At 42.1% G+C, this 24,101-nt stretch overlaps 1 long non-coding RNA gene across 1 annotated transcript; it reads right to left on the bottom strand.

Annotated features, from left to right (window-relative positions):
• Nucleotides 1-7,418: 7,418 nt before the first annotated feature.
• On the bottom strand, nucleotides 7,419-22,679 carry LOC109027713 (uncharacterized). The gene is made up of 3 exons (XR_002006738.3): nucleotides 22,114-22,679; nucleotides 10,852-10,921; nucleotides 7,419-10,032 (listed from the first exon to the last, which is right to left on the bottom strand). It is a non-coding gene; the product is annotated as an uncharacterized lncRNA (long non-coding RNA).
• Between the last annotated feature and the right edge of the window lie 1,422 nt (nucleotides 22,680-24,101).

The following is a 24,101-nucleotide window of genomic DNA, read 5'->3' as shown; positions in this document are numbered from 1 at the left end:
TGTCTATTAGGTCCACTTGGTCCAGAGCTGAGTTCAAGTCCTGAATATCCTTGTTAATTTTCTGTTTCATTGATCAGTCTAATATTGACAGTGGGGTGTAAGAGTTTCCCACTATTATTGTGTGGGAGTCAAAGTCTCTTTGTAGGTCTCTAAGAACTTGCTTTATGAATCTGGGTGCTCCTGTACTGGGTGCATATATATATTTAGGATAGTTAGCTCTTTTTGTTGCATTGATCCCTTTACTATTATGTAATGGCCTTCTTTGTCTTTTTTGATCTTTGTTGGTTTAAAGTCGGTTTTATCCGAGACTAGGATTGCAACCCCTGCTCTTTTTTTTTTTTTTTTTTGGCTTTCCATTTGCTGGGTAAATCTTCCTCCATCCCTTTATTTTGAGCCTATGTGTGTCTTTGAGAGAGCATGTGAAATGGCTCTCCTGAATACAGCACACTGATGGGTCTTGACTCATTATTCAATTTGCTAGTCTATGTCTTTTAGTTGGGGTATTTAGCTGATTTACATTTAAGGTAAATATTGTTATGTGTGAATTTGATCCTGTCATTATGTCATTATCCTGTCAATGACCAGCTAGCTGGTTATTTTGCCTGTTAGTTGATGCAGTTTCTTCATAGTTTCGGTGGACTTTACATTTTTGTATGTTGTTGCAGTGGCTGGTACTGGTTTTTCCTTTCCATATTTAGTGCTTCCTTCAGGAGCTCTTGTAAGGCAGGCCTGGTGGTGACAAAATCTCTCAGCATTTACTTGTCTGTAAAGGATTTTATTTCTCCTTCAATTATGAAGCTTAGTTTGGCTGGATATGAAGTTCTGGGTTGAAAATTATTTTCTTTAACAATGTTGCATTTTGGCCCCCACTCTTCTGGCTTGTAGGGTTTCTGCAGAGAAATTGTCTGTTAGTGTGATGGGCCTCCCTTTGTGGGTAACTCAATCTTTCTCTCTGGCTGCCCTTAAGATTTTTTTCTTCATTTCAACCTTGGTGAATCTGATAGTTAGGTGTCTTGGGGTTGCTCTTCTTAAAGAGTATCTTTGTGGTGTTCTCTGTATTTCCTGAATTTGAATGTTGGCCTGTCTTGCTATGTGGGGAGGTTCTCCTGGATAATATCCTGAAGCATGTTTTCCAGCTTAGTTTCATTCTCCCTGTCACTTTCAGGTACACCAATTAAGCATAGGTTTTGTTTCCTCACATAGTCCCGTATTTTTTGGAGGCTTTGTTCATTCGTGTTCATTCTTTTTTCTCTAATCTTGTCTTCACACTTTATTTCATTAAGGGGATTTTCAACCTCGATATCCTTTCTTCTGCTTGATCGATTCGGCTATTGATACTTGTGTATGCTTCACGAAGTTCTCGTGCTGTGTTTTTCAGCTCCATCAGGTCATTTATGTTCTTCTCTAAACTGGTTATTCTAGTTAGCAGTTCCTGTAACCTTTTATCAAGGTTCTTAGCTTCCTTGCATTGGGTTAAAACTTGCTCCTTTAAGTTGGAGAAGTTTGTTATTACCGACTTTCTGAAGCCTATGTCTGTCAATTCATCAAACTCATTCTCTGTCCAGTTTCGTTCCATTGCTGGCAAGGAGTTGTGATCCTTTGGAGGAGAGGAGGCATTCTGGTTTTTGGAATTTTCAGCCTTTTTGCACTGGTTTTTCCTCGTCTTCATGGATTTGTCTACCTTTGATCTTTGATGTTGGTGACCTTTGGATGGAGTTTTTGAGTGATCATCCTTTTTGTTGATGTTGATGCTATTGCTTCCTGTTTGTTAGTTTTCCTTCTAACAGTCAGGCCCCTCTGCTGCAGGTCTGCTGGAAGTTTGCTGGAGGTCCACTCCAGACCCTGTTTGCCTGGGTATCACCAGCAGAGGCTGCAGAACAGCAAAGATTGCTGCCTGTTCCTTCCTCTGGAAGCTTCATCCCAGAGGGGCACCCACCAGATGCCAGCCAGAGCTCTCCTGTATGAGATATCTCTTGACCCCTGCTGGGAGGTGTCTCCCAGTCAGGAGGCACAGGGGTCAGGGATCCACTTGAGGAGGCAGTCTGTCCCTTATCAGAGCTTGAGCGCTGTGCTGGGAGGTCCGCTGCTATCTTCAGAGCCAGGAGGCCAGAACATTTAAGTCTGCTGAAGCTGTGCCTACAGCTGCACCTTCCCCCAAGTGCTCTGTCCCAGGGAGATGGGAGTTTTATCTATAAACCCCTGACTGGGGCTGCTGCCTTTCTTTCAGAGATGCCCTGCCCAGAAGGGAGGAATCTAGAGAGGCAGTTTGGCTACAGCAGCTTTGCCAAGCTGTGGTGGGCTCTCCCAGTTTGAACTTCCAGCCAGCTTTGTTTACACTGTGAGGGGAAAACCACCTACTTAAGCCTCGGTAATGGTGGATAACCCTCCCCCCACCAAGCTGGAGCATCCCAAGTCGACTTCAGACTGCTGTGCTGGCAGCAAGAATTTCAAGCCAGTGGATCTTAGCTTGCTGGGCTCTATGGGTGGGATCTCCTGAGCAAGACCACTCGGCTCTCTGGCTTCAGCCCCCTTTCCAGGGCAGTGAGCAGCTCTGTCTTCCTGGTGTTCCAGGTGCCACTGGGGTACGAAAAAAAAAAACTCCTACAGCTAGCTTGGTGTCTGCCCAAAAGGTCACCCAGCTTTGTGCTTGAAACCCAGGGCACTGGTGGTGTAGGCACCCGAGGGAATCTCCTGGTGTGTGGGTTGCAAAGACAGTGGGAAAAGCGTAGTATCTGGGCCAGAGTGCACCATTTCTCAAGGCACAGTCCCTCACAGCTTCCCTTGGCTAGGGGAGGGAGTTCCCTGACCCCTTGTGCTCTCTGGGTGAGGCAACACTCCACCCTGCTTCTGCTCACCCTCTATGGGCTGCACCCACTGTCTAACCAGTCCCATTGAGATGTGCCAGGTACCTCAGTTGGAAATGCAGAAGTCACCCACCTTCTACATTGGTCTCGCTGGGAGCTGCAGACTGGAGCTATTCCCATTTGGCCATCTTGCCTGGAAATCCCTCAGAAACCTTTGATGCCACATTGCCCAATTGCTTGTGATGGTCAATAGATTTTGGGCCCTTTGTGAAGTGAATAAACAACTACCCACCAAAGGTCATAGCATCTCATTTGCACACTCTCCTTCAAAAGCTGTTTCTCATAGTGAAACAATGAGAGTTGTTTCTCTGCAATTTCTTTGGAAGTTGTGACTTCCAATATGTAGATTTGTGCTCATGCCAATGTTTTGTGTCCCCACAGGTTTATTCTTAAATCAGTCATGGTATATAAATGACATCAGTATTTTTGAGAAGAGTCCCATTAGTGCCATTAGAAGTATTCTCCATTTTGCTTCCACGTCCAAACAATATGTTTGAAACCAGACAAAATCCTCGACAATACATAAGCATTTCAGATACCAAAATACTTTCAAATGCCCCATAGATCTAAAAGATGTGGATTCAGAGGCCATGCACTTTAGTAGCACTAGAAAGTTATTTTTCAAAAGAAACATTATAAGTATATATTACATCATCTTGGAGACATTTGGGTAACTTTTTCAATTTGTTGTTTTTCCAAAGTTTCTCATGGTTATCTCACAGAAAATGAGAAATATTTCATATAAATTTCCTCCATTTTCATACAGTCTTCAGCATTACATCTCATTTATGTTTCTTTTAATGTATCTTACCATACCAGCACATTGCTTCTCTCCCAAAAAGTTAATGCATTAGTCCACAAACATGTATATGTGTATTAGTGCATGTTTGACAGCAGTCGCATACTTATATCACTGGTCCTGTGACAATTTAATTGAGCAGGAAAGTCTGAAAAGCATTTACTTACCACAAGGATTTTTGAAGTTGAATGTTCTTCTTAAAAGATTGGAAGACTCTCTTAACAAGGGAACAAAATACTATGCACATACACATACACATGATGTTAGAAAACAACACTATCACGGTTTACTGTAACTGATGTGACTCCTCCTCCACCCTCAGCACCCCCACACTCCTGATAACAGTTACTTTAAATCACATAGTGGATTCAAAATATTTAAAAATACTTCAAACTGGATTAATGTTTACCAAATGCAATTTAACTGTCCTTTAAAGGCTGGGCTCCTCATCCATATGTAGGCCCTTTCTAAGGGAAGGCTCTGGAGACAGATGGGATCACACACAGTGCCACACCTGCCTTCCTAGGAAGGAGAGAGAGTGTGACCAAAGACTCCCTCATTAAGTTAGCAAGGGAGTGAGGGAGTGTGACCAAAGACTCCAGATGAGAGAACTCTATTCTGTTTCTTATTCTTCTCTTTTGTGATCAATCACCTCCTTCCTCAGCCTTGGGTTTTGCTAGGATGGACTTCATCTCACACCTTTTGTGGCTGAAGTGGGAGATGGGGACTCAGAAAATCCCAGCTCTTCTTCATTTGCTTCAAAAGCAATTAAAGCCTAAGATAGAAGTGTGTATGGAATTGGTTCCTTCTGGTGGGTTCTTGGTCTCGCTTACCTCAAGAATGAAGCTGAGAACCCTCGTGGTGAGTGTTACAGTTCTTAAAGATGGTGTGTCTGGAGTGTGTTTCTTCAGACGTGTCCACAGTTTCTTCCTTCCAGTGGGTTCGTGGTCTTGCTGACTTCAGGAGTGAAGCTGCAGACCTTCGCAGTGAGTGTTACAGCTCTTAAAGTTGGTGCATCCAGAGTTGTTTGTTCCTCCCAGTGGGTTCATGGTCTCGCTGGCCTCAGGCGTGAAGCTGCAGAACTTTGCAGTGAATGTTACAGCTCATAAAGGTAGTGCAGATCCAAAGAGTGAGCAGCAGCAAGATTTATTGCAAAGAGCAAATGAACAAAGCTTCCAAGTGGGTTGCCCAGCTGGTGCGGGTGGCCTGCTTTTATTCCCTTATTTGGCCCCACCTACATCCTGCTGATTGGTCCATTTTACAGAGAGCTGATTGGTCCATTTTACAGAGTGCTGATTGGTCCATTTTTAGAGAGTGCTGACTGGTGCATTTACAAACCTTTAGCTAGACACAGAGCACTGATTGGTGCATTTTTACAGAGTGCTGATTGGTGCATTTGCAAACCTTTAGCTAGACACAGAGCACTGGTTGGTGCATTTGCAATCCTTTAGCTAGACAGAAAAGTTCTCCAAGTTCCCTACCCAATTAGCTAGACACAGAGCACTGATTGGTGCATTTACAATCCTTTAGCTAGACAGAAAAGTTCTCCAAGTCCCCACCTGACCCAGAAACCCAGCTGGCTTCACCTCTCAGAAAGAAGGTAGTGTGCTTGCTGTCCTGTTTGCCTCAAGTGGACAGTTGGTATCTCTAGATCCTTCAGATTGCATGATATTCAGTTCAATAGACTGTGCTCACCAAGAACCCTCAACCCCTACTATACGAATTCCTTCAAAGATAAATCACACACACACACACACACACACACACACACACACACATCAGAAAAATGGAGAGTTTTGCTCAAGACAGCATACTTGCATTACTAGTGCGAAGTTCTAGGTTAAAAAATCCATTTGTGTCATGAAAATAGTGTGCAATACAATGGGAAAAGGGTGGGCAAGTTGGCTCTTCCTGGACTGATCACACAATGGCTCCGGGTTGACTTTTGATAAGGAACACGGCTGAGTTCAATGTTCTTGTTAGATAGAAGTGTTATGGATCAGCTCCTGGAAACTTTTCTACCCTAATCTGCCCAGCTTGTTTATTTTCAAACCTGTGTACCACTCTTTTAGGCAGGTTTCCAGGAAGATAATCTGGAGATGAGTTTATTTCCAGCTTCCTCCCCTTATAATAATGTCGAAGAAGAAACTGACCAAACCAAAGGGATTGTATTTTAAGCATCAACTACACCTTTTTCTGGGAATTTACCTAATTATTATTTGAATTATTCCCACATGTATGTATTATGCTTATTCTTTTCAAGAATGTTGGGGTTTTTTTGTACCCAGAAGTGAGAGATACTTTTGGTGAATGTAAAGGTATTGTTGGCTCCCCAAGTGGAGACTATCATCAAGCTCTTTGGCCCACTGAACAGGAACATGTCCTATCCCAGTTCAGCTTCCTAATGAGATGGAGATAGATTTCTTCATTGATTTTTACTAGTCCCAATTTTTAGTCTTCCCAGTGCAGCAAATGCATTGTCTACTTGGGTATTAAACTCCAATTGATACTTTTTAAACATCTATTTATTCTCTGCTTTTAGGAATGAAATAATTACATCTGTAACCTGAACAGCAGGATATGCTTTTATGCCTTACCTCGAGCCAATTTGTATTGGGGAAGAATGTTTTTGTGTTTCTCTTAAGAAAGCTGTGTTAAATTAAATGGAATACTCCTTTCCAAATGTATTTGCACACAAGATTTAATAATGGCAAATGGCATTCTATGGCATAAATATGGGGGAATATTGCTTACGTATATCGATACCCTAGTATGATTCATTCTGCTTATATACAGTCATCAATGTGTACTCATTCTCTTCATTGTTTCTGGCAGAAGATGTGCCTCTAGATCTAGAAGTAGTTGCAAATCATCAAGATAGAAGTTAAAAGTAAGAGAGGTCAAAATGCCATGTTTCATGCTGTTCAGTATTTTGATCCTTTGAAAAGATGTCAGATGCAGGTTTAGACTGCATTTATGTGAGGCTGACTTACTCACTCATCTTAATTAAGACCATCATCAGAAGGGATATCCTGGACTTGTGGAAAGCAATTGTTTTTCCTTCACATTAACCCTTGAACTGATGTCCCCCAGCCCGGTGAATGTTAAATTGAACATTGGTATTTAGGAGTATCAGAAAGACTTTCACATTCTACATAGTATTTCTTGATGTAATGAAGATATCGAAATGTCCTATTAATCCTTGCTCAAGAAGGACTTCTCTATTCATTTTGTATCAATGAATCATTCATAAATTAAGACAGATTTGTCTTGCTATGCTTGAATAAACTTGGATCTTGCCTATGTAGCTCTTGATTGGAAAGGTCTTCCTGGGTAGAGAGAAAGCTCCACTTATATCAAAGAGAGAATATATAAAGGGAAACAGAAAGGAACTTGCTGAAATTTAAACTTAATTTTGAACATCTTATTTGCATCATAAAATCAGAAATACACTCCGTCTTTGTGGGGATGTTAGATTGACTGTATTGATCAGCAAGAGACAAGTCTCTGAGACCCAGATTCTGGAGAGGGGTTCAGGAAAGCACAGTCCAGGCAAGTGCCTCAAATGTCATAGGCACTTGGATCCCTCTGGGTGGGTCTCAGTAACATCACTTTGCAAAGCTCACATAGCGAAAAGTAGCCAATGGTGTGCACCACTGAGTGAGACGATGCTTTGCCACGTGTTCCAGTCTTAGTCATGTGACTTATGGGAATGATCCCAGCTAAATGGGCCCCAAGTAAATATTCTGTTTGCAGAAGGTGAATACTTAATTCTTTATTGATATTCTGGGAGTAAATTTCTACTAGAAGAGTTGTCTGCACTCACACTGAGAGCCTAACTCTGTGGGGTGTTGGTAGGAGAGTAACAGCTGCTCACCTGTTAAATTGGTTTTGGCAGATCCCTATGCTGTGGTTGAGATATCTGGTTCAGGAAAACATATCAGCCTTCAACTACCTCATCACAACACTGGCCTTCCTTGTCCCCACTGAAAAGGCAATATTAAGCTGTCTATTGTCCAGCCTTCACAAAAGAGTTGTCTAAAGGTTAAGCACTCTGTTAATGCTTCTACCCAAGCTAGACCGATAAAAGCTTCATATCTGGGTTTACAAATTGCCTAAACTGGATTGCATTTTAAGGTTGTGCCCTTGGTTTCTAAGGAGGAGACTCTAGCCTTGCTTGTAGGACTACAGTTAAGTTCAGTGTGTATAACATCACTCAGCATTTCCCATGTGAGGCCCCACCAGCCTGATTTGCTTGAGAAATTAGTACAAGAAAAATACATTCGCTTCCCCTGAGGAACTAGCATGTTTCTTCTCATCTAATAATAAGAACTATGCAACTGACCATATCTCCCCTCTTTTGCTTTGACTGCCAGGGGACTAAGAGCCAAATTTAACTATGTTTGCAACAATGTAAGCCTATATGGGCCTGTGTATTTGCATACTTGTATCACCTGCCTCTTCTTTCTTTCTTTTTTCCTTTAGTCATTAATTCATTTGTTTTAGTCTTACCTTCGTCAATTACTCTGAAAAAAATAGGCAGAGTTATATATTAATAATAACTTAAAAAGTAGAAAATATTTGGTAATTTTCAAAATAAAGATGGTTTCACTTTAGAATGATTGTTGGCCTATTTCTAATGTCAACATTATGAATTCATATTAATCAAGTTGTATATGATGTTTCTTTTAAAGTACTATATATTCATACTAAAACAAATGAAACAAAATAAAACATACTTTTGTCTTTGGGTTGATTTAAGTTTCAGAGGTTTGGCAATTCTACCTCTGAAAGACAAAACAGACTATTTGGAAAACAAAACAAAAACTGATGTAAACATACCATCTATGCATCTACTATCAGAGAATGACCTCTTTGTTTTAAAATGGACAATGGAAAATGAAAGTTATTTACATTAGCTGCACTTTGTTAATTTGCTGATATCATGAATGAAATAAGACTGTTGGTTGAAAATCTAAAAAAAATGGTAAGAATTCAGTCATTGTAATGGCCTAGTTTCAAATACCACAAGGCAGGTTTCAGGGTGTTTCCCCTGCATTGTCACTCTCTTCTGCCTCACCACTCTTTTACACAGAAACCCTTTTTTAAAAAATAAGTATCTCTATTTGCATAGGACTGCATAGGCCATCACAATCATTCAATAAAAAGTGGGCACTATTAGTAAGACGAAGGTTAAACATGTTTGAGTTTTGAAGAACCTAAAGCTAGTTTCAAAACCAATAGGACCCTGTGGATTTCACAGAACTTTTACAGGTGGTAAAACTAAATGGAACAAGAGATTGAGAGCCAGGGTTCTGGGAGAAGGTAAGCAGGACACAGAGATAGTGAAAGGAGACCAGAGGAGAGGGCTCCTGAGAAGGATTCTGCATTGATGGAAAAATAGAAAACAAAGCTGTTGCATATCATCCTCTGGACATTCATGAGTGATCGTATAATAGCAATGTTTTCTTTCTGGTAATTGACTGTCCTCTTTTGCCCTTAAGAAGTTAAAGACTCTCTTAAGGAGACTCTCTTATTCATATGCTGGGAATAAATTCCTATGACAAAAGTTGTCTGCGTTCACGCTCAGAGCCTAACTCTGTGAGGCATTGGGAGGCGAGTAACAGCTGCCCACCTGTTAAATTGGTTTTGGCAGATCCCTGTCCTGTGGTTGAGATATCTGGTTCAGGACAACACATCTGCCTTCAACTACCTCATCACACCACTGGTCTTCTGTGTCCCTACTGAAAAGATAATATCAAGCCGTCTGTTGTCCAGCCTTCACAAAAGAGTTGTCTAAAGGTTAAGCACTCCGTTAATGCTTCTATTCAAGCTAGACCGATAGAAGCTTCATACTTGGGTTTACACATTGCCTAAAGTGACTTAAACATAGAGGAATAGACTGCCACATTGGAAAATGACTCATGGTTTGGTTGAAAGAGCTGAAAGAAACAGAGAAAAGGAAATATGTGAAACTGTTCTAGAGGTTGTTTCAATGAACCCAGAGATGTGTATCTTAGCTCTTTGTTCACTATCCAGAAAGCTGTGCTTGTGGATGCATCAGACTTCATTTTTCTTTTCTTACATCTTTTGAAAAATTTGATGCTTACCATCATGGAACCCTGGGCATTTCCAAGCTCATCCTTCTCTGAGTTCAAGTCTGTAAAGCACAACTTAGGTATTTCTCAGGTTCTTTGTTTTGTTACCCAAATGGGTGAGAAAAGACTCACCCTGTGCTCTCTCTCCCATCACCACAGAGTCTCATGCTATCCAGTAGCCTCCTCTTCTGCACAGGCCAGAGTGCAATCTCACCAGTATGCAAAAGGTGCTGCCAGGCTCCCAGAGGCAGGGATGTTATCCTTGTCATAGCTGGAAAAGAGCAAGTTGAGATTGGAATCATGAAGTGTTATTACAAGTCACTGAGTTCATGTGTAAGTAATGAGAAAATCACAGAATCTCCGTTTAATAAGACAAGTACAAAATCCCTCAGAATAGAGTGCGTTTCATAGGAAACTGATAACCAGATCCTCCCACACCCAAGCAATTAAAATAAAATAACCTCCTTCCTGCTTCCCAATCTCACACACCCTCACCCTCAATCAAACTGAAGTTGAAAAAGTACTTGTATAAATTCTGGCTACATAGCATTGAATGTCCTCTTCCAAATTATGGGAACTTCTGGAAATAAAATGCAGTGAATTCTTTTTTTTTTGAGAGGGAGTCTTGCTCTGTCGCCCAGGCTGGAGTGCAGTGGTGCGATCTCAGCTCACTGCAAGCTCCGCCTCCCGGGTTCACGCCATTCTCCTGCCTCAGCCTCCCGAGTAGCTGGGAATAGAGGTGCCTGCCACCACGCCCAGCTAATTTTTTGTGTATTTTTAGTAGAGGCGGGGTTTCACCGCGTTAGCCAGGATGGTCTCGATCTCCAACGCAGTGAATTCTTATACAGAAATACATATAATAACCACAAGAACCCACTCCTATTATTTCTTCCCTAATAGAGGGTCTAAGACTGGACTCAATGGATATAGAAAAGCTAAACGTAATACTTATTTCTAACCTGTGGATCATAATTTTAATAACAGATGCTATTTAATACATTTCTATGTACCCATCCATTTTTCTTTTCTTCTTTCATGAACCTAAGACATTTTCCAAATGAAAAACATACTCATTGTATGAACAACGGACCTGATGAGATTTGGGACCAATTCCTCTTCTTGTCCACAGCTTTAAGTCTTATTTGCATATTTCTGTAAAACTAGAAAAGAATAAAATAGGATGAGGCAATCTAGATATATTTGAAATGTTTATAAAACAAACCCTTTTACAACAAATGATTTACAACACCCATGGACCAGGTCACACACCGAACCCCTTCTTCATTTGCCCATAACGTGAAACCGAACAGTGGAACTGTGTCTGCCGAGTCCACTGTGAGGAGGGCTGCTTCCAGCATAGCCTCATTTTATTGTTAGGGCTTAACGCTAACTGGCGTGGACACAGCAAACCATGACCAGTTGAGGATGCTGCCTCCCTATATATAATTCAGTGGACAGGTCCAGCACTGGAGAGCTGAGAAACTAACGCAGTGCAATGACTGTACATTATTAGTGCCCAAACTGTGATCAGCCACCTCCAAGGTGAGGTTCAGCTCCTGAAGCCTCTAGAAGAGACATCGAAAAACAAAACAAAGTTCTCCATGGCCTACAGGAAAATAAGTGCTGCTGATCTCAAGACCAAAAGGCATGGCTGGGTAAAGGTAGAGAAAGGATACAGGGCTTAATGTTCACCAAGACAAGAGGAGTAACCAAGGCTGGGGCACAGAAGCGATCTCTGAAGCAAACCCTCCAGTAAGTGACAAGGCCCATCTGTGGAGGGCTGTGGCTGAGCTGCTACAGGACATGGGCCAACTCTTCCTCCGCATGGCACCCAGACCCCACAGACCTGAGGGTGTAAGTCCCCTCCTCACAATCACCTGTGGTGTGAGCATCCAGAAGGCCTGCCTGTAGCCAAGTGGATCCTGAGCAGCTCCCAGAGACCACAGTCCCACCCAGAAGCCCCTGAGGCTGTCGTCTTATTCCAGCTCCTGCTCCAGCCAGCCCCACGAGGCCAACTCAGGGCACTGTGGGTGTCAGGAAGAGAAAGAACCTGTAATGGCAAAGATGTTTGTTCTGATCCTCACTTAAGACATAGTTCTTTAAACTCCACTGCTTCCGATTATTCCAGAGCCTTTCTTGGGAAAAGTCATCATGTTAGAAATGGCTTATCAGTCCTCATGTTACATGGTCTGTCTTGACCTTTCAAACCCTTTCTGGAAACACTGTGTTATACTCTGCTTATGATAAAGGATCACACTGATGAAATAAAGATTATTTCAAATTTACATGTGGTCTGTATTTTGGAGGCCTATTCCAACTGATGCATTTTATGTATTTATGTATTTATTTATTTAGAGACAGAATGTTGCTCTATTGCCCAGCCTGGAGTGCAGTGGCACAATCACAGCTCACTGCAGCCTCAACCTCCCAGACTCAAGGGATCCTCTTGCCTTTGCCTCGTGAGTAGCTAGGACCATACCATGCCTGGCTATTTTTTTTTTTTAATTTTTGTACTGACGGGGGTCCCACTATGTTGTCCAGGCTGGTCTTGAACTCCTGGCCTCAAGCCATTCTTCCACCCCAGCTTCCCAAAGTGCTGGAATTACAGGCATGAGCCGCTGCACCCAGCTTTCAACTGTTGTATTTTAAATAGAACTTAGAAACTTGATTTCCAGTTTCAGGCCCACATCCTATTGGGTCAGTTTTTATGTCTGGTCACGGCTTTTGTTTGTTTTCTACATCTGCTTTGGTTCATCTGAGTTGACATTTATTTCTGTCCTTGAATGTTTTTTGAATAAATTACAGAAAAGGTTTAAAGTATCTCTTAGTATGCTTAGTTCCACAGGATAATCTGATAAAGCATATTATCCTGTTATGGTGTTAGTTTTTCCTGTTGGCTTTTGTCCCAGTGATGCTAACATTTCCAAGGTGGCAGGAGGGGGAGACTGCCCTGTGTCCAACAGAAACAAAAATGTCTAAAGCAACATTCTTTGCAGGTAAAAATCACCTAATTTATTTCTTTCTGGGCAGCAAAATATTGATGGCAATACAATGAAAGTCCATCGCGAGGAGGCTTTTTAATTGGGAACTTTTCAGAATCAAGAAGGTTTGTTGAGTGTGTTTGTACTCAGGCTCTATGGTTTTGTTTTTCTTCTTTTTTTCTGAGACAGAGTCTCGCTCTGTGGCCCAGGCAGGAATGCAATGACGCGATGTCAACTCACTGCAATCTCTGCCTCCTGGGTTCAAGTGATTCTCCTGCCTCAGCCTCCAGAGTAGGTGGGATTACAGGCACTCGCCACCATGCCAAGCTAATTTTTGTATTTTTAGTAGAGACAAGGTTTCGCCATGTTAGCCAGGCTGGTCTTGAACTTCTGATCTCAAGTGATCTGTCTGTCTTGGCCTCCCAAAATGCTGGGACTACAGGCGTGAGCCACTGCACCTGGCCAGACTCTATGGTTTTAACTATGTATTTTTTTCATTCAGGTATAGATTTTCTTTTGGGTGCCGAGTATAGGACTAGATGTTAATAATGTAAATATAAATAAGATGTGGCTCCTGACCTCATGTGTTCACGATCAAATAGGAAAGTTCTGAGAAATACAAAAGCAAAGGGTGGTAAGTGTTTTGATGAACTTGAATATGATATAACTGAGACTCCAAAGAAGGAATTCAACTTGGGGAGACTGTTACGAAACACTTCTTGGAGGATCTGAATCTTGACATGAGCATTTGCCTGGCTGGGTGGGAGTGGGGACATTCCATAGAGGAGATGCAAGAAATCAAAAGAAATGAGTCTTGGGAGAAGGACAAGGGGGACAAGGAGAAAGTTTAGTGAGGCCAGCAGGTGGACCTTACATGCTGGGACACCTTGTAGGTATTTGGGAGACACTGAAGGATTGTAAGCAAAGAAGTGACACTCTGACTTATGTTTTTAAAAAATCAGGTGGCAGGGTTAAAGGAGTGTGTGTTAGGTCATTCTTGTGTTGCTATAAAGGAATACCTGAGACTGGGTAATTTATTTTTTTAAAAAAGAGGTTTAATTGGCTCATGGCTCTGCAGGCTATATAAGCATAGCACCAGCATCTGCTTGGCTTCCGGGGATGCCTCAGGGAGCTTTCACTCATGGCAGAAGGTGAAGTGGAAGCAGGCATGCCACATGGCAAGAGCGGGAGCAAGAGAGAGTGATGTGGGAGGTGCCATACACTTTTACACAACCAGGTCTCATGTGAGCCCACTCAGCATGAAAAGGATGATGCTAAGCCATTCATCTGACCCCATGATCCCATCACCTCCCACCAGGCACCACCTCCAACACTGGGGATTACATTTCCACATGAGATTTGGAGGGGACTTCCAAACTATATCAGGATGTGAAGTGGAGATAGAGAGACCAGTTCAAAGAATATTCTAATATCCAGGCAAATGATGATGAGAACCTAGATTCAAGCCAGAGCAGTGAAATGCACTGGAAGGGATAAGCACAAGAGGTTTAAAAGGGGTTTATGCAGAGGTTAGTCAGTGATTGAGGGCTGAGTCTCAGGCTTCCTGGGTGACTTGTGGCACTGGATAACTCACAGACACTGAGTGAGAGTGTTTATTCATTAAAACACCAGGCATAATTGGCACCTCAGATTCTAAATGTTAGATTCTGAGACTGATCTTCAGTTGTTCTAAGACGATCGTGTCTAAGATGGGTATTTCCATTATTTCTTCTCTTTCAGGTTCTGTGGGTTGTCGTCAGTACCACAGGCAGAGCTGTGTCCCATCAGGAACCTCACTTTTGTTTGCAGCTCCCTCTGTATTTGCAGAGCAGTTCTTTACAGTTTGTTTCAAGTACAAGGATTTTGTCATATGCTCTTTTTTTTTAGCAGGTCTTTGTCAATTAATATAATTTTTTTACATAAATAATTCATGTTTACACTGAGAAATAAGAGACCTCATAGATGAGAAAATAAATAAAACTCATTTATTAGTCCACCACCTAGAGAAAGCTCTGGTTAACATTTTTCTTTTTTGGTATGGAACCATGCAGAAATTTCATATATATATACACCTGTGAAATGTTCATGTGTTTATATAAAAGTGGTTCATCTATATATGTTTCTTTTTTACCTGGTTTTTCACTCAAAAATATGTTGTTATTTTATTTCCATGTCAATAAATATACATCCCGAAGCCATTCTAAATGTCTGCACTCTACCTTGTGTATCTATGTACCACAATTAACTTAACCAATTTCTCCTTAGAAGACGGTTAATGTCCTTGTTTTTACGAAACAATCATCATAGCTGTCAGGTCTGGGATTCAATTTTACACTCCTTGCCAGCTAAAAAGTAAATCTGCTACCATTTCATGGATGCTGGTAGAAGACATAAGATGCTGGGTCAGAGACAAAGGGCTTTATTACTACAGTACTGCAGGTAGCATGAATATCAGCATGTACGTTGGTTCCCCTTGCTTCCAAACCCCACAGACCTGATTCAGTGGGCCCAGAGGGACACTTTGCACACAGTGGGTTTGCATTGCAACTGAGGAATACTGAGCTTAGGGAATCTACTTCTGCTTTGTAAATGGTAAGTAAGCCTACTCTTTGTCTCAGTAGGAGACATTACCTCATCCTCCAAGGTTGCTTGCTATAAGCACCAGCCTGGGAAATGGCCTTGGTAAAGAGTGGTAAAGGATGCTACATTCTTGCCATATCCAGCAAGGTGTGTTGTAACACAAGAGATTTATCTAGGGCTACCTCCCAACAATAAGCATCCTTGCCTACATATCCTTGGGATAATTTCAAAGGAGTGAAATTACTGGACCAAAGGGTTTGCACTGCTGTAGACTTTCTGTAAGACTTTCTAATTGTAATGTAATTACCAAATTACCATCTAGAAACTTGCTCCTGCAGGTTTGCTTTCTCACGTATAACTATAGCTTTTCACTTACTAACCCAGGAATGGCCTCTCTCGTCTGAGCACTCAGATCCATGTTGGCATTCTCTGCTTTTCCGGAGATATGTCTCATTTGTATTAACAGGGAGGGTATTTTAGCAGAGCCATTTCCTGATTGGTGTCAAGCTGAAAATAGATTGCTTGCCCCCAGGTTGGTGGAAACAGGAATGCTTAGAAATAACATTGCCTCTCCTCCTCTGCAGCAGGTCAAGTCTCTTCCTACCCATGAGGCCTAAGCCCCTGTTTTCTCATTTGATCTAACACTCTGGACAGGTGGTATGTTCTGTGTGTGCTGATAGGTGAATTTTAATGACATTTTCATGGCATTCTGAAAAAACAAAGCAATTCTTTGAATTGCTTTTGTCAAATAACAAGATTATTTGACATAAGTCTCATTGAAGACAGATGTGGAAATATGCAATTCTTACTTTTTTACTACCCTTCCCTGGGGGCTTTTGGCTTATGCCAGTCTGAATTTTGATGTTGAAAGTTTCAGTGTCTCTCTTTTCCAGGTGTATTGTCTTTAATATATAGGAAAATCTAGGGGAAGGGACCCTAAGCAGTAGCTAATACTGTTAAAGGCACGTCTGAACTATCAGAGAGCTAATTAAGTAGGAAAGGTTTGTCCTTGGACTAAAGCCTCTCATGGGATAGGACTCTGGTGCATGCGTCCTGGCAGTGGCTAGAGCCAGTGGGTTTGGGCATGGGAAACTCTGTTTTCATCATAGAACTTTCCTATAATTTTGGCATATTCATTTCTTTTTTATTTATTCTTCAGTTAAATGAAACTACAAATATCTGACCGTTACTTCAATCACAAAATCATTTCTAATAGCCCTTGTATTTTATTTATATATGTGACACCAAAGCATATAACCCAAGACAGTATTTTGTTTTCCTTCTAGAGCTCCTCTCTCTTTCATCCTGCAGTAGTGGCTGTCCATGATCTTACCCATGCTTTTCCTGGCATTTGAGGCAGATAAATTGAAATTAATTATGTATTGGCTAATAGTGATTGTTCATAGTTAGCTGCTAATGGATTACCTATGGTATTTGCTTGAAGTCAATGAGTCCAGTATTTTCAGAGAAAGAATTCTGGCTACTGCATTCTCAAGATGGTTTATTTTTGTCCCCACACCAGGGATGATGGAAGGAAAAGTCCATAGTGCCTAAAGAGCCACCTTCAAAGAAAAGTGACTCTATTTTTCTTTCTGATCTTGTGGTGTTGTTCACATAGAGTGCCCTTTGAGTGACATCTGCCCTACTACCAAAGCAGGAAGAATCAGCCATTATTATAGACTGAATGTTTATGTTCCCCCAAATTCAAATGTTGAAGTCATAACCCTCCAATGTGACTATACTTGGAAATTGAACCTATGAGGAGGTGATAAAAGTTAAATAAGGTCAAAAGTGTGGGGGTGTAATCTGATAGGGCTGAGGCCCTTATAGAAAGAGAAAAAGATGCCAGAGCTTGCTGTCTCCGTCATATGAAGACACAAAAAGAAGGTGACCATCCACAAGTTAAGAAAAGAGCCCTCGGCAGAAACCATCCCTGCCAAATCTTGATCTAGGACTTCCAGCATCAAGAACTGTGATAAAATACATTTCTGTTGTTTAAGCCACACAGTCTATTATATTTTGTTATGGCAGCCTGAGATGACCAATACAGACACATGAACACTTCAGAAACAGCCACCTAGGACTGGGCAGGTGGAAGTCCAATCACCTTTGAGATGACATGTTACATGTGCCCAAGAGTAGCATTTCACCCTCACTGATTGGTACCAAATGAATTGTCTGAAATCTCTTCTTGGGAAAGCACAAATGCTAAGTGAATTAAGGAAAGTACATTATGTGTACCAAGTTTTCATTCTTATCTATAATGAACATTTTTTTCATTTCTCTGTAAAATGTAGACATATCCCAACTATCCAGATATTCATCCAACTTTATAGGAAGTACTTGTGAAAATCTGCTTCAAGATCTGTATTAAAGCTCTCTGAGAGTAAAATAAATCTTAATTACCAGAATATTCATGCACCTGGCACAGTAGGTGGTCAATAAACTCTTGTTATAGGCTAAGTGAGTGAACAAATGTTAATGAAAGAATGAATCAGTAGCAAATAGAATCTGAGGTGACTCTAGAGTCTGATCAATTTTATAAATATTCCACATATCTTCTGTCTTTCCAAAAACCTTCATTACCCATGGTTTTGTATACATTTCCCTTCAAGAAACCTAAAGAAGCCTAACCAAGATTTCTTCATCCTGTTCTACACTATAAAGGAGGAAGGATTTGGAAGCGGAAATCTCAAGGATCATCCTCCTGACATGTACAGAGTGTTCCTTCAAATCTCTATATGTGGATGACTTCCTTGGGTCCCATATCACAGCTGAAATGTTCAAATCATTTAAGTCCGTTTCATGATGTTCAAGAGGTATGCAAGATTCTATTCATTCTAAGTATAAGAAGCCACCTCTCTGTTTGCAAATATCAGAATACCCAACTCATAGGAGCTTAAACCAATAGTGTATTTTCTTTTCTGTATATGATACAAATACTAGAGGTAGGCTGTCCCTCTGATCCTTTGATTCAATGATTCTTCAGTTCTGTGGCCTTTAAAAATGTTTTCCAGATGGTGGCTTCTTTTCCAGGCATAACATCTGCTTCCTAGTCAGTGAGAAATGGGAAGAGTATGCCTTTGCCTTTTTGTTTTGAAACCCATCTTGCAGCCCACAGGGTTCTACCTATATTTTCTTGGCTAGAGTTACAGTGCATTGCCATCCTTAGATGCAAGGGAGAGAGGAAGGCAAGGAAGAACTGGGTTTAGAATGTGTGTTGAATGAACACTCATATGCAAGTATCTTCTACACTTTCTTAAGTAAGAAGAGGACGTTTTTGAGAATGCCAAACAAGACTTGGAAGTAAGAGTAGCTTCTGAGAGTTCAGCAAAAAGTGTTATGGCCAATTCTTTCATAGCCCTGCCTTAACTAAGCTCCATGACCAAGTCTGTGTCATTTAGTTCCAATCTAAATGGCCAAACCAGGATCAGATATCCCTCCCACCCTTTGTGGATCAGTTATGGCTAGGGTCCTGCAAGCTGAGGGCCAGGGTTGGATGGTTCAAACATTGGTTGTAGGGGCATTCGATTTACTAATAGCAATTTTCACAGAAGAGGAGTCGTTGTGAACAAGGGAGCCGTGAGGTGGGTTTATTTACTCTTGGAGGAGGTGAGTGCGTTGCAGGCAGATTTTTCCAATATCACCTCCTGCTGCCCTCAATTGCTTCTAAATGTGGTTTTAGAGACCTTGGAGAACAGAGCTCTTGTCTGAGCATCCAAATACATGGGAGGTATCCCAGTTCTTAGCTATGACTTTGGGCAAACTATTCATTAAATATCCATTGCCTCATCTGTGCAGTAAGAATAAAAATATCCATGGATTAAGTGAGACATTGAAATACGTACATTCTGACATGACTGAAGCCTTAGATAAATAGAAGATGTTGCTATGATTTGTATCTTATAACAGTGCCAAGCTATGACTACCTTTCCTAGCCATTGATAGGTTTCACATCTCTAAATGTGATCTCATGCACATGGGCCACCAATATTTAGAAGAAGAATTATTTTTCCTACATCCCCTCCTTCAATTTTTCCAGGCTTTTTGTCACCTCTCACTCAGCATGTTCTCTTCCAACGAGTGGTTGAGAGTGGAGGATGGAATATGTCTTCTGGAATCAGGAGCTGTGTCTCATGATCCCATTTGCAGTGCCTGTGACTGGAGAAGGCAAAACCTGAAATCCCCTTTTCTCACCAGAGGTCACACAGACACCAAAGGTTTAAAGCAACAGTCAAATGAGCTGCACACTACCTCTCTAACAGGCTGTTCAATGAGATAGTTACTTGACCACACTACTTTCAATGAGGTAATGGTCCCACATGCACCCTCTTTCCTTGGTAGAAGGTGCATAAAATATAAATAAATGATCAAGTTACAGAATGAACTCTGAATGACCAATTCTGGTTCAAGTAAAGGCCTTCCCCTACCCTGCAGTTCCCTGATGATAAATCTTTCAGCAACAGGCTGATCCCTTTCAGAAAATAGGCTGACTAGCAATGTTTTCACCTTCTGTACTTGTCAGGATGGAGTGAGTGTGAGATGGAGACCTGAACACACACACAACCGCAGACAAATGGCCGTGAATGGGTTTCCTCATTCAGGGCCAGTTGGCCAATCCTCTGGTGGCTGCTGGGAGGGAGAGAAAAGGGAACAGGTTGCAATGTCAATAATAATAGCAAATGCAATAGACCATCTGTAAAAGGGAGCTGTTGATCTGACTTCCAGAGCATGCTGGCGACAAGGTTGAAGGGACAGGACAGAGCTCCTACTACTAAAATGAATGGCAATGTCATTTTCCATTTCTTCATTCTCTTAGTTTTCCCTTGGGGGTAGATTATTTAAAGTCTGTCATGAGTCTTTGCGAATTTGCAAAGCAACTTGTATGTGCTATCTCATTTTACCCAGACCTATTTGTATGCTATAGGAAAAAGAATATGAAGGAATTAGGGCTTCAGTATTTCTCAAGGTATTCTTTGGTGACAAGTTGCATGGGGCTTCTAGGGGAGGGGGTATGAACAAGCTTACAAGGTGGCTGCTCCGACCAGAAATGGAAACCACTCCCTCTCACAAGGAAGTAATTGTTGATAAACACCTTTCAGAGATAGTCAGAGGATATAGAAATCAGATAAGGTTATTTTCCTTTGTCTTGTTTCTCTAGTTCCCCTGGTGTTTGCTTTTTCCTCTAAATTAATTAGAGCCAAACTGCATTAAAGTGACTAGTAAATCCCTACCTGGGCAGATCTTATCTGAATGCCGCCACTTCCTGCTATTGCTCCTGCCAGGAGATTCTAGTCTTGGGTCTGGCTGATGTATTTCTGTGATCCAAAGCCTGCCTCTGTAGCCTGATGAACCTGCCACTTGACCCTTAAACCTCGGCCATCTTGGGGCTGCGATTCAATTTTTTCCTGTTCGCCATTGGCTCTCTTGTCTGTAACCCCCTTGAGTTATTGATAGGGTCTTGGATAGCCCCTGCAGTGTCTTTGTGTGAATTTCTAAAAGCTCTCAGCTCTTGGCAGTCTAACCAGAAAAGCATCCCCCTGTGGATTGAGGTGGCTGGCACCTGGCCAGCCCTTGGAATACAGGCTGGTCCTCAGCCCTCACTTGCACCCCTCTGCTCAGCACACAGACACATGCTGTGGGCTGGAGAATGGCAACACCTCTGTCATTTGTCTTTGCCTCTGGCCAAAGTGTCAAAGGGAAGTCAGCTCTGATGGCAAGTCAGGCAGGGGTTGCTCTCCAGGCTTCTTTGACTGGTGTGTCAGGGGACCACAATGTCCTGGCAAGGACAGCTTAACTCTTGCCAATGGGACTTTCACTTATTTATTCAAACACTGACTGAACACCTACCAAGTGCCAGGCATGTGTAAGATGCTGGGGATATTGAGGGCACACCAAGACAGATGTGGTCCCTGTCCTCATGGGCCTTAAGTCGAAATGTGGGACAGTCAAAAACGTGTGAGCGGGAATAGTAATTTCATAATGTATGAGGGCTGAGGAAGTTATGACCAGACTGCTGAGAAAGAAAATAATAGAAAAGCAAGGGATGGATTTCGAATGGGGCAATTGTGGCGAGACCAAAAGGATAAGGATAAGCCAAAGCCAAGAGCATGAGTGGTCCATCTGAAAAACAAAAGCAGCATGTGTCAAGGCCACGAGGCAGAAAAAGACTGACACGTTCCAGGAACCAAAGGGGCACTGGAGTGGAGGCGATGAAGCCTGAGAAGAGAGGCACGAGTAAGGTCTTTGAAATGTGTATGACACAGGTTATGCAGGACTCACTAAGGCTTTCCAACTGCATTCTTCATGCAATGGAAGTCATTTGAAAGGCTTTAAGCAGGATAATGACATGATTGGGTTTAGATTTACAAAGATCACTTTGGCTGACAGCTCTAGTTGCTGTAATTTGCTTTATCTGCCTTGCTCAGCCTCATAATGTACCTTCCTGATTGGGAGTTGGTGCAAGGTTGATGTACCCCCATATTCACAGTCCCTGGCCCCCCATGCCTTTTCCACTATGCCCTATGCTTGTGCCTCCACAAAATACGAGCCCCATATCTGTGAGGAGAACTTCCTTGACTTAGTTTCCCCCTTAGCATTTCCCACTTTCCAAGCTTCAAGACATCCACAAGCAAACATCCTTGGGACACTTTCCTACTCACATGAAAGAAGCAGGGTTCCTGTTACTCTACTCTTTCCCAAGACTCAAATGTGGGCCCAAACTACCTGTGAAGCTGACATAGTGTACGTGTTAATCTAAAGACCAGAAATGCTGTTGCAAAATGTTTTACCTTTATGTAGGTACTAAAGACGCATTTGCATTTTTCTCCAAGTGCTCTGGCTCTTACCAGACCACAGAAGGCCAGCAGCACGGTGGTCTGATGAGTGGATTGGAGTGTGACTCATCAGCGGGTCTTCCTGGAGACACTGCGGCTCAGCAGCCCCTGCGGAGGCCTGACTGCATCTGGTGAAACTTCATTTTGACACAGGTGTTGGTGACATGGTCAAGTCATGTAGAAATGAGAAAGTCAGTTGCTCTTTTCTTTTGTGGCCTGTCTACACAGCTTCATGAGGAGAAGGGTGGGGAAATTTCTGTCCCACTACTCAGAGACATTTTAAGAAGAAGAATAAATCCAAGCACCTGGAACCTGAAATCAAGTCATTTTTTTTCTTATCCATTGGTATAAGGGAAATTTTGGAGACAAAAATATACCCTAAAAGAGGATACCTAGCTTTCTTTTTGGAAGTCTTTGAGGGGAAAAGGGACTGTTAAAAGTGTAGTGTAGTTGGTTAAGTGAAAAATCCTCAGGTAAGGCTTCCAAATTCAAATCTCAGTCCTACCACTTCCTAGGTGAGTGGGTTCATCTGCTCAGGCTGTCATAATGAAATACCCTGGACTAGGTGACGTAAACAACAACAGTTTATTTTCTCACAGTTCTGGAGGCTAGAAAGTCCAAGATCAAGGTACTGGCCAATTTTGTTCCCCAGTGAGGGCTCTCTTCTGGCTTGCAGATGGCTTGCCAAATTGCTGTGTCCTTACATGGAAGAGAGAGACAGCAAGAGAGAGCAGGAGAGAGAGAGAGACAGAGACAGAGAAGAAGCTCTCTGGTGTTTCATCCTCACTAATCCCATCATGAGAGCCCCACACTTATTATCTCATCTACCCCTAATTAACTCCCAAAGACCCTGTCTCCTAATACCTTCAAATTACAAGTTAAGACTTTGGTACATAAATATTGGGGGGACACAAATATTCAGTCTATAGTATTGCATCCCTTTTGCCCCCCCAAATTCATGCCCTTATTGCATACAAAATGTATTAATTCCTCCCCAATAGCCGCAAAAGTCTTAACTGATTTGCAATATTATCTCTAAAGTCCAAAGTCTCACCTCAGTATTATGTAAATCAGATATGGGTGAGACTCAATATACAGTTCATCCCGAGGAAAAACTTCTCTCCACTTGTGAAACTATGAAATCAAACAAGTTGTATGTTTCCAAAATACAATGGTGGGACAGGCATAGGATAGACATTCGTATTGTAAAAGAGAAATATTAGAAGGAAAAAAGAGGTGAGTAGTCCTAAGCAAGTGTAAAACCTAGGAAGGCAAATACCATTAAATTTTTTTTTTAGATGGAGTCTCACTGTCACCCAGCCTGGAGTGCAGTGGTGCGGTCTCAGCACACTACAACTTCTGCCTCCTGAGCTCAGGTGATCTTCTCTCCTCAGCCTCCCAAGTAGCTGGGACCACAGGCACACACCACCAAGCCAGGCTAAGTTTTTGTATCTTTGGTAGAGACAGAATCTTGCCATGTTGCTCAGGCTGGTCTCAAACTCTTGAGCTCAAGTGATCCACCTGCCTTGGCCTCTCAAAGTGCTGGGATTACAGGTGTGAGTCACTGAGCCTGGCCCCATTAGACCTTAAGGCTCAAGAATAATCCTCTTTGGTTTGCTCCTCCACCTTCCAGGCCCAGTGGGATGGCAGCATCTCATTTCTTTGGCTCTCTGTGGTAGCTCTGCCCACACATGGTTCTGCAGAGTTGTGGTCCAGCCATCTGAAACTTACGTGGAGGCAGTCTTGCACCCCTGGCCTGTGCACTCTGGACCAGTGATAGGATTGGCAGCCCTGATGAAGTCTGAATTGTGGCTCTGGGGTCCTTTTTTCCTTTTCTTGAAAGATAGCACATGTTTGCAACCAGATAGTTTCATGATTCCATCAGGTAAAACCCAAGAAGTCTGACAGACTTGCTGCATTTTGTTGTGTCTTTTCTGTCCCCT

Source organism: Gorilla gorilla, chromosome 6 (assembly GCF_029281585.2).
Source record: "Gorilla gorilla gorilla isolate KB3781 chromosome 6, NHGRI_mGorGor1-v2.1_pri, whole genome shotgun sequence".
NCBI lineage: Eukaryota > Metazoa > Chordata > Mammalia > Primates > Hominidae > Gorilla > Gorilla gorilla.
Note: the sequence above shows the minus strand (reverse complement) of the source record. Positions and strands in the feature narration are given on the sequence as shown.